The sequence below is a fragment of the Camelus ferus genome, chromosome 4, assembly GCF_009834535.1.
Source record: "Camelus ferus isolate YT-003-E chromosome 4, BCGSAC_Cfer_1.0, whole genome shotgun sequence".
In the NCBI taxonomy this organism is placed as follows: Eukaryota; Metazoa; Chordata; class Mammalia; order Artiodactyla; family Camelidae; genus Camelus; species Camelus ferus.
Window position 1 is genome coordinate 66,848,033 of NC_045699.1, and position 11,137 is coordinate 66,859,169.

At 51.0% G+C, this 11,137-nt stretch overlaps 1 long non-coding RNA gene across 1 annotated transcript in view; it reads left to right on the forward strand.

Moving 5' to 3' along the window:
- The window catches only part of LOC116663266, a 59,570-nt gene extending 49,318 nt beyond the window's left edge, over positions 1 to 10,252 (forward strand). Inside the window, exon 3 of the long non-coding RNA XR_004319489.1 lies at positions 10,129 to 10,252. This is a non-coding gene — a long non-coding RNA (uncharacterized LOC116663266). The remainder of the gene's footprint in view (positions 1 to 10,128) is intronic.
- The last annotated feature ends 885 nt before the right edge of the window (positions 10,253 to 11,137 follow it).

Below are 11,137 nucleotides of genomic sequence, written 5' to 3' on the forward strand. Positions count from 1 at the left end.
GGACAAATTCTTGTTGAATCAAAGAATAAATGAATGAATGAAAGCAAGGATTACCTTTCTAATGCTGGGAAGGTTTATTTTAGGGCTATTTCTGGATTTTGGAAAACTAACATACTGACCAAGAGTATTCCCATTCTCCAGATAGGAAAACCAAGGTTGAGGTCCCCTGGTGAGGATGGAGTCCCTCCAGTTAACTGAGTTGGGGACATGTCCAGCACAGCTCACCCCTATGCCTCGGTGATGGCTTTTGAGCCCGAGTAAGGAAGCAGCTGGCTTGCCGGGCAGCTCTTTCCTCTTTTTTTTCCCTTCCTCTTCTCTCTGTCCCCATCCCGAAGGTAAAAAGTTCACGCGGGCGGCCATCCGTCGCAGGCTGTCAGGCGGCCATGTAATCTCTCTGTGGTTTTATTACTTAAAATCGGCGCAGTGTCCAGGCTGGGGAATTTTCCAAGGTGTCTGAGGCTGCCACGGGCCCCATTTATATTGTGCCTGAGTTTCCTTCCCAGTCTCCTTGAGACAAGTGACCAGCAGGCCCTGCCGTGAAGGCCGTATCAGTCATTTGCCAACGGGAGCCGGGCCGTGAATTATCAGGGGATGACGCAGCGGGGAGTGTGGGTTGGGGGCGCGGGGTGACAGTAAACATGTCCCGGAAATGTGTCTCCCATCACTCACGGGCAGATAGTAGATCTAGGCACACACGCGGCCTCTATCTCTAAATCTCGGCCTGACCTGTGAGAGAGATGGAGGTGACTTTCAAGGGAGTCTGTCTGCAGGGGAACTTGGACGAGAAGTTTATGGCAGGTTGGGTTTGCCTGAGGGTGGGGCGGCGCCTGTTCCTGGTGGCCGCCTGGGAACCAGTGACCTTCTGGTTACTCAGTGTACACATCCATTTGTACTTCCACTCCACAGAAATTTATTATTGAGCATCAGCTGTGTGAAGAGGGTGTGCATTTTGGGTTTCTTGAAAGATGCAAAAGGAAGGTCTTTGTTTTATAGGGCAAAGTCGTCCCAGAGTCCAGTTGCTGTTGTCCCCGCTCTGTGGTCCCTGGTCACCTTGCCCCAGCTTGCGTTCCATACCGGCTCACCCTACTGCTCTGTCTGGGGCCAAGAGGCATGCTGAGTGTTGTGGGAGAGGAGAATGTGCCCAGCTGACCCGCGGGGCTGGGGTCTCTTCCCCAGGACGGCTGCCCAGTGCCAGGCTCTGCACTGGGCACTTACTCATCCAGTCTCATCAAGTCCTACAACAGCCCTAGGACATGGGGACCATTATCACCCTATCTTACAGATGCAGTTAAGAAATTGTCCAAGGTCATCCAGTGAGTTGATGCTAGAACTTGGACTTCAACCCAGGTCCTAAAGCCTCTAAAGACCCCTGGGAGGAGGGTTCTGGCTGCTGCCTACAGCCTGGGGTGGGGGTCTGAGGACCCTGAGAGCTTCCTGTCCAGCAGTGCCCCATCCACCTGCCACTGAGATCTGGGTGTGGTGTCTCACCTGACCCTCCATCCAGCCCCCAGTAAGGGCGATACTCTGGCAGAGGACAAAGATTAGGGACAGAAAGGGGTTCTTCAAAACTTCAGAGGAGGGCAGAGAGAGGAGAAATAAGATGTCTAGGGCAGGGATAAGACAGAGGTAGGTGGGAAGTGACAGCATTTAGGCAGCCTAGGCAATGGGGGACACTTTACCTTTGAGCCTTTGTGTCTTTCCCTCTCTCACCTGTCTCCACGGTCTTGGGCAAATGACGTCACTCCCCTGAGCCTCAGTCTCCTCACCTGTGGAGTGGGCATTATAATGCTGGTAAGGATCTGAGAGCAGAGTGACCAACTTGTCCTGGTTCACCTGGGAGTTTGGTGAATTCAGCACCAAAAGTCCCCTAGTCTGGGAAATCCCCTGGTCCCTGACAAACTGGGGCAGTGGTCGCTCTGCGGGAGAGAGTGGCTGGAGCATCAGAGCCCCAGCCACTGCAGTCCCCGCAAACGTGTGCTCCTGCCCTGTCTTCACAGTTCTCCCTGGCCTTCCTGGTTCCTCTGCAGTCTATTCCTTGTCTCCGACCTGTTCGCTCTAATATCACTCCCTGGTCTTCTGACTGGCCCCTTATGTCCGTCTCAAACTCCTTTTTGTGCCACTCAAAGATTTTTCTCTCCTCCTCTCTCTGGCTGTCTCCTTCTGCATCATTCCTGCACCCCCTACCCCCCCGCCCCTGCCGTCCTAGATAACCTATTTCTCCTTTCTCTGCCCTTGCCCTAATTTTCAGGGACCCCTCTGGGGCCCTGATCTCTGTCCTGTGCCAGAGCAACCACCGCTTACAGTAGGCTGGAGGTTTGGATGGAGACCCCCCTCGCTCCGTTCACAGTGACCCTAAGATCCTGACTGGGGCCTGAGACTGGGCCAAGGGTCCTGGAGCAGGTTCAGGGTCAGCAAGAGGGACGAGACCAGTAGGGTCCACTGTCCCCTTCCTGGGCCTGAGCCACTCACCTGGTGAGGGAAGAGGCCTGCACAGCCCTTGGCCTGTCTGTGCTCAGACAAGGACTGACTCCTTCAAAGATAATTTATTGGCTGACACCTCATTGCACATGGTAATAGCTTGTGCTTAAATAATAATAAGCTTGATTGCCGTGCAGTCGTTAAACTTTTTTCCCATTCAGTTTAACTGACCATTTTGTGTGTGGTTTGGAAGAAGGAGGGGGAGAGAGCCTGGTCATTATCCCAGGCCTGAAATGGGAGTTAATTTCTAATGAAGGTATAATTTTATTCTGATGATTTTACATTTAATTAACTAAAGCTACAAGTAATTTGAAATTATATGGTGTTGGGGCCTCACTTTGGGGATTACAGGGGGCAGAGAAGGGGAGCTGAGGGTGGGTGAGACAGAGGGACAGGGGTGTCCAGGGAGGAGGGGTGGGTGGGGAAGAGGGACAAAGGGAAGGGGATCCTGTGTCAAGCAGTGGCTGGGATCCGGGCCCCAGGCCCTCTTGAATCCTCATCTCAACGCTTTGTGGCAGGAAGCACTGCTGTTTCCACTTTACAGATGGAGAAAGTAAGGCTCAGAGATATGAAGGAGTGGATTGCTGTACTTTGGTCTGGCCTCCCTGTCCCCTCCCTTCTGGAAGCCACACCCCCATCTTCCCAGCTCCTCCCCAGGCCACTCCATCCTATGGGGCCACCATGTTGTTCTGTGTTCTTGACCCCTAACACCAATGACTCCCTTTTGGGAATTTTTGAACTTAGGCATGAGAGAGTCAGAGACCTTTGATGGCTGAAGGATGAGTTGCTTTTCTTTCTTATCTAACTGAACTTATACTCAGTATTGGGCACGACTCTGAAGTGGGCAGCTGGATGAACGTTTGCACATGCCACACCCATGTCCCCATCACCCAGAACAAGCTCCCCGCAGGCTCCCTCATTCCTCTTCCCAGTCAGTACCTCCCCAAATGGTGATGTGTGATGTCTGTCACCATTGGCTGGTTTCACACTTTTAGGACTTCATGTAAGAATCAAATAGCACATATTTTTCTGTCTGGCTTCTTTTGTTCAATACTGTGCTTAGAAAATTATCCAAATCGTTGCATGTTGCAGTACTTTGTCCCATTTCATTGCTGTGCAGGAATCCACTGTGTGAACCTGCCGTAACCTGCTTATTCATTCTCTTGTTGGTAGACAGTTGTCTTGTCTCTAGGTTGGGGCTATTATGAACACTGCTGTTGTGGTCATACTTGTGCCTGTTTTGGGGAGGAATAAATACTCATTCTCTTGGGTGTATGCCAGGAGGGGAACTTCTTGGTTCTGTCCATCTCTCTCTAGCTTTAGTAGATGCTGCCAAACTGTTTTAAAAAGTGGTCATACTGCTCGCTGCTCCTGTCCGCAGTCTCGGAGAGTTCTGGTTTCTCCACATTCCGACACTAGGTATTGCCAGTTCTTTTAATTGTAGCCATCGGGGCAGGGGCATTGTGTGTCACTTTGAATTTTCCTGATGACTAATGGTGTTAATGACACTGAACAACTTTTCTATGCTTACTCATCCATTGGCGATCCCTTTTCTGTAAAGTGCCTATTCAAGGCTTTTGGCCATTAAAAAAAAGAATCGTCCACTTTTTTCTTATTGCTTTCTAGGAGCTCTTTATATATTCTGCTTTTCACTCTCTTAAAGGTGACTTTGATGACTAGGAGCTCTTAATTTTAATGAAGGTAAAAAGTAAAGCTTTAAATGTAGAACTGAAAGGCTATTGTTAGCCTTATTTTTCTACTCTGGACAAAAGCCACAGCCCAGCAAATGAACAGTGAAATCCACGTTCCGAGAGAGATGAGGAGAGAGTCCTGCCACCTTCCTCATTCCCGGTTCAGCTGCCCCGGACCTGGCTCTGTCCCTCCCCCTCCTGGGGCCTGATACTCCACTCATCCTTCAGTACCATGACGTCCCTGATTCTAGCAGCCTTTGGATAAAATCCCCCTTTAGCTTAAGCTTATTCAAGTTGAACTTTCTTCATGTGCAACCCAGTGATTATCCCCAACTCACAGGGGAGGAAACCAAGGCTTAGGGAGATGGGATTCGTTCCAGGTCCTACACTGCTTAGTCTTGGGTTGAATTTGGGCCCCAACTCAGTATGAGGGTGACTTAGGAGACCCTGGGGAAGGGGTCTGGGGGCAAAGTAGAGAGAGGTCAGGGTTTGTGATGAGAAGGCAGAGTGACTGTCCTGGGGACTGAGGGTGGTGGGGTCAGAGGGAAGAAGGTCTGAGTCAGGGAGATGGGGTGGAATGGAAGCAGTTGGTGGGAGGTGGACGTGGGAGGGGGGCTCATGATGAGCTACAGGATGGCGTGAGGGCCAGGCAGGTGTGACCCTGATCAGTTTCCACGTGAGCCTCATCCTGGCCTCAATGCTGGTCTAGACCCTGATCACCATCATGTCCATCCCCCTGCCTCTGGAGTCTGTCCAACTGGGGGAGGGCGGGAGGGTGTCCTGGGCTGGAAGAGAGTTCCCAAGGCTGATGTCTTCTTGCCCCAGGGGGAGGGGCTGAGGCAGGGAAGGGTGTTGGCGAGGGGTGGCCTGGCCTTTCAGCCTCCTTGGCGGAGTGTGTGTGTGTGTGTGCATGTGTGCACAGGATGTACCAGACCGCTTTCCTGAGCTCTGGAAAGCCTCATCCAGATTATGGCTAAAGGTGGGGCTGGAGTAATAAATATCCCTTAAAGTGGAATTATGATAAATAAGGCCTTGTAGACTGAGCACCCCTCACAACCCCTGCCCCAGTGAGGCAGGGACAGCTAGACCTCAGATCTCACACACAGACACATACACACACACATACACACATACAGATGCACTGCGAGTTCAAAGCAGCATGTGTAGAGAGATACACAGATGCACAGAAATGGAGATGTGACCCCTCAGAATCATCCAGGAACTTACAGAAGCCAACAGGTGCCCATGCTTCGTGATAAGCACCTTAACCTTTGCTCGCTCAGCACCAGACACCGCCAGAGCTGTTCAGTGTGTCAAGTCCTCAGAACACGTGGAGGAGATAGGTATTACTATTATCTGCATTTCATACCAGGCCTCTGAGATCCTCAAAACTGCCTTCCCAGCTGCTTCTTCCATCACACACCACACACCTGGAAATAGAATAAAGCAGATAGGTGTACCCAGGAGCCAGGTACCTGCATGAAAATAGAAAGGCAGAGGCAGGGCCATGGGCAGATGGCACGAGTCACCAGCCTTATATGGGCAGACAAGCACTCCCGGAGCTCAGAGACCCAGACATGTGGGCAACCACTTGGAGGCCAGGGCAGCGAGGCCCTGGGAAGCCCCACAGCCCTGCTAATGGGAGGCCCTGAATGGCTCCCTCTGACTTTCCAGACTCCAGGTTTCTGCCAGCATCATCCCATCCATGCCCCTGCCCATCTGTGACCCTAACCAGGCCTCAGAGCTCCCTAGTCTCCATGGCCACCTGAGTCAGAAGGGCAGGAGATCAGCCAGCATCCTTCTAACTCCTGTCCCAGGTGGTGCCACCCCATTTGGATGATGGAAACTGGTGGCAGTGCTCCAGGCAGCTTGGCCTTGGGCCTCCATCCAGGGACTACAGCCTTCCCCCATCTCTGCCCCTGGTACACTCCACCCCAAGCTTCCAGAAAGCAGTGAGGCCTTTGTGGCCAACAGGGCTCCCCTGGCCCAGAGTCTTGGCTGTCAGCACGGGCAGGAGTCTTCTCAGATCCCACAGGTTGAAAGCAGGGTGGGAGGTGGGTGGGATTTGGGAGAGGCCCTCTCCTGCCTCCCCTCTGCTCCATTTACCTGTCCACTCCCTCCATAACCTCCTGTACCAAGATCTGGGCTCCAGACTCTGTGGGGGTGGGGCATGGGGGGAAATGGAGCTCTTCCTGCCTCCCACAGCCCCGTGGGGAGATGAGCGAACAGCTAGGTGTTCAGAGGCTCCTGGTCCTCAGCCCTTGGCTACACCAGAACCACTGATCCCACCCCTGACCAACTGATCTGATAGGTTGAATGGGGTTCTCTGTTGGCTGGCCCGGGAAATTGGTATGTGTTAACACCTCCCTAGGGGGTCAGGAAGGCTTCTCTGACTTTTGGCCAAGCCCTGGAGCAAGGGAGAAATAAGCAAGAGAGGACTGGGGGCAGAGTTTGCCAAGAAGGAGGAACCAGCATCAAAGTCCCAAGATGGGGATGATCTTGAAGACCAAGTCAGAGCAAGGCAGGACTGGCCAGAAATATGAGTGATTGCGGTCAGGGCTTGATTGCTGATGAGGAAGAAGGAGCCAGAAATTTGGTTTCATTTCGTTTTCCAACTCCAAGTGATTGAGACTGGCTCCCTGGGGTATGTAATGAGAAGGGTTCCAAGGCCACATGTAGGCTCTGTGGCAAAGCATGCTGTGATCCATTAGTGATGCCTGCCATGCCAATGGGTGCAGACAATGGTGGAGCGTGTTGTACATTTATTTCCCTGACAAAGTAAGTTCAAAAACTAGGTGCTGAGCTGAGATCAGGCAAGTGGCTGAGGTCAGGAATTAGCTAAAGATTAAAGTCAGGTACCAGATTGTGGGACAATGTCAGGATCCAGAGAACTGCCAAAGTCAGAAGCAGAAAGTGATGAATGTCAAGAGCCAGCAGTGGGATGTTGTCCTGGGGCCCCATTCAGGCTCCAGGAGCAGAGTGCTCTAGTAATTGGCTTGTCTGTCATGACACATGCAGGGAATTGTCTCGCATGTCGCTAACCTGACATCCTTCAGCTTGGAATACTCACCAGCTCCCTTTCACCTAGTGGGGCCCTATTTTTTCTTTTAATAAGAGCTGTCTGGATATATAATTCACCTACCAAACAATTCCCCCATTTAAAGTATAAAATCCAATGGTTTTGAATATATTCAGAGTTGCACAACCATTACCACAATCAATTTTAGAAGATTTTCATCACCTCAGAAACAAACCCTGTGCCTATTAGCCAAGCCCCCACCCCCACCACCCCCTCAGCCCCTGGCAACCACTAATTTACTTTGTCTCTATGGGTTGCCTATTTTGAACATTTCATGTAAATAGAACCATATAATACGTGGCCTGCTGCGTTTGCGTTCTTTCGCTCAGTATAACGTTTTCAAGGTTCATCCATGTTGTCACATATATTAGTACTTCATTCCTTTTTATTGTTGAATAATATTCCATTGTCTGGATATGTCATGTTTTGTTTATCAGTTCGTCAGTTGATGGACAGTTGGATTTTTTCCACTTTCTAGTAATTATGAATAACGCTGCTATGAACATTCATGTACAAATTTTTGTGTGGACATATGTGTTCATTTCTCTTGGGTGTATTCTTAGGAGTATAATTGCTGGGTCATATGGTGATCCTACATTTAACCATTTGAGGGGCTGCCACATTGTTTTCCAAAGTGGCTGTACCATTTTGCATTCCCATCAGCAGTGTATGAGGGCTCCAGTTCTTCAGATCCTTGTCAGCACTTGTTACTGTCTTTTTGATTATAGCCTATGTGGGTGTGAAGTTGCATCTTTTGGTTTTGATTTGCATTTCCATAATGGCTCATAATGTTGAGCATTTTTTCATGTGCTTATTGGCCATTTGGGTATTTTCTTTGGAGAAATTGCTACTCAGACTTTTTGCCCAATTTAAATGTGGGTTGTTTGTCTTGGTATTGTTGAATTGTAAGAGTTCTTTATATATTCTGGATACTAGACCTTTATCAGATATAGTCTGCCTTTCACTTTCTTGACACTGTATTTTGAAGCCCAAAAGTTTATCTATCTATCTATCTATCTATCTATCTATCTATCTATCTATCTAATTTTTTGTTCTATTTTCCTTGCCACTACAGCTACCACCATGCGTGTGCAACCAACATCTATAATTCCAGGAAGCAAACAGACTCCTTTCCCATAGTAAGTGTTAGGGACTGTGTGACTATGACCAGTGGAGAGAAGAGCTATTGATGTTAGCCACATTGCTCTAAGGAAGTTGCTAATAACATCTTGTTGATGGAACCTAGAGTAGAAACTGCTCAGAAACTACCTCTCAAAAGTCTTCATTAAAATATGATGTCTGTCCATCTTATCCATTTTTTAATTTGGTTACTGTGCTTTAGGTGTCATATCTAAGAAATTATTGCCTAATCCAAGATTTACACCTATGTTTTTCTTCTAAAAGTTTCATAGTCCTAACTTATTTCTAGGTATTTGATCTATTTTGAATTGATTTGTGCAGAGGTAGGGGTCTGACTTCATTCTTTTGCATGTGGATATCCACTTTCTCAGCATCATTTATTGAAAAGAATATTTTCCCCTGTTGAGTAGTGTTGGTACCATTGTTGAATATCAATTGACTTTGACTACGAGGGTGAGAGCTATCATCCCCTTCCTCCCTTCTTGGGAAATCACCCCGCTGCCCTCTGACATACCCATCTTCTGGGTGCCCATGGAGAGGGCACAAAGATGGCTGCTTGGCTGGTGTGGGGGGCTTACTCTGGCTCTGGGGGCTCCAGGTTCCAGAGGCCTAGGTGGGCACAGTGCTGATGGTGTGCTGGGCACAGGCAATCTCAGTTGCTGTGATGGAGGGGCTGTTCTTTTGCACCCCACTTCTCTGCCATGCACAGCCACCTGAGGGACTTTCAAGGGCCCAGAAGAGTGCCTGCCTGAAGGGCTCCCTGGAGCATGAGGGTCAGGGCAGGAAGAGCAGCATCCGGATGACTTACCTATGGCATGGAGAGGGGCAGGCGGGGCTGGGCTCTTCCACAAGTGGTGAATGCATACGCATGTGCACTGGTTCAGGGGTCTGCAGGTCTGTGAACTTGTGTATGTGTGCCTGTGGATGGGTGTGTGCACGTGTCCATGCCTAAAGAGGATGCATGTTTCACTTGTGTCTGCACCATGCACACCTGTATATACTCTTGTACGTGGCTGTTTGCTGGTGTACACATGAGTCAGCACACGTGTCAGAGGCCCATGTGTCAAGTCTGAACTTCCAAAATGTTCTGGGTCAGATTTTCCCTGGTAACAGGTGTGCCTGAGGTTTCAGATTAGGGAGTAAGCCGGACCGCAGAGGATTCTGTGCATTTGGGGGGTGTGTGTGTGCACTTGCGTGGCCAGAGAGCAGGCTGTGTATCTCACGCTGTTGTGACATCTCACAGGGACTCTGGTCCCTGCCCTCTGCCCCTGCCGCCCCCACTATGGCAACATCAGCCAATTAGTGCTTCCCAGCAAGGTTTCCACACTGAGGCAGTGGGGGTGACACCCTCAGCCCTCCTGCCCCCTACATCTGGGGTACCCTTGTTTTCAAGACCTTAAGGCCTCAGGTGTGACTCCCAGGCCGTGGCCTCCTCTTCTGCCTCACCTCCCACCAAGCTGATCTGGGAGGGGTGCAGTGAGGGATGTGAGTGCTGAGAGGTGGGGAGGGGGTGGCAGCTGTGGGGCTGAAGAAAAGGCCTGAGGGTGTCTCCTGTGGAGCAGTGTCTAGGGGGCATATGGGGTTGGGGACCCCCTTTTGGGCAGGAGTTCTGGGTGGGAGGGGCTGCTAAGGAGGGGAGTGGTGCAGGGTCGGGGTGAGCGGGAAGAACTAGGTAGCAGGAGCCTCAAGGCCCCATGCAGGATGAGACCTGTGTTCCTCACAGCTGCCTCCACTTTACAGATGAGGCAAGTAAGGCTCGTGGAGCTTCACGCAGCAGTCCAAGCCTGGACCAGAACTGGCAGACCATAGCTCCAGGGCTCGACCACTGCCCAGCCATTGGGACAGGATTTGCCCATGCTCAGAGGTGAGGTCCTGGCTTGGGAGGCTGGGGCTGGGGGATTGCTCCTTCAGAGGGACAGAGTGGGTGTTCAAAAGCTGAGTGGCAGAGGCACAGAGCAGGAGGGAACTTGCCCTGTCCAAGTAGTGATGGCCAACTAGGGACATCCATGCCAGGGCTGGAACGAGGGACATGAACAGACAGGCTTCAGAGCCCAGACGAGACACCCTCTGGGAAGATGTGGGGTGTCTCTGGCGGCTGGTGAGATTCTGCAACATGCAGGTGGGGCTGGAAACCAGACAGGATTTTGTATTGTTGCTCCCGTGGCTGCACTTCTGCACACAAGCAGGGGTGCTGAGGCATTTGGGGTTCCTTGCTGAAGCCAGAGGCAGTGTTTAAACTGCCACGTGGGGCGGCAGTCAGTGCAGGGCCCTTAGGAGTTAGGCTCTGGGTTCAAATTCCAGCTCTACCTCCCTGACCTTGGCCAAGTGTGGCTCACCCCTCCCAGCCTCGGTTTCTGCAACAGTAAAATGGGGCTAATGATACCGTCTCCAGTATAGGACTGTTTTGAGGCCTTAATGAGATAACCAGCTCAAACTGCTCATCAGCACAGTGCCTGCCCCATGAGTTCAGACAAGCCAGGGGCCTCTGTCGAGCGGACTCTGGTCCCCCCACACCTACCTCCAGGCTGGAGGTGTCACCCTGTAATTATCTCTGGGGGCACAGACCCCCATGGCATTTCTGGTGATTTTAAGAGTCTGAGAGATTAGTCCCTCTGGGGAGAAACTCATCCTCCCTGGCCTGGGGATGGACAAGGTACCAGGGTGAGCTGTGTGCTGAAGTGGCCACGAGCGGTGCTTTATGGGGCCTGTAAAAACCGCTGACCCCGCTCCCAGACTTAATGAGATGAGC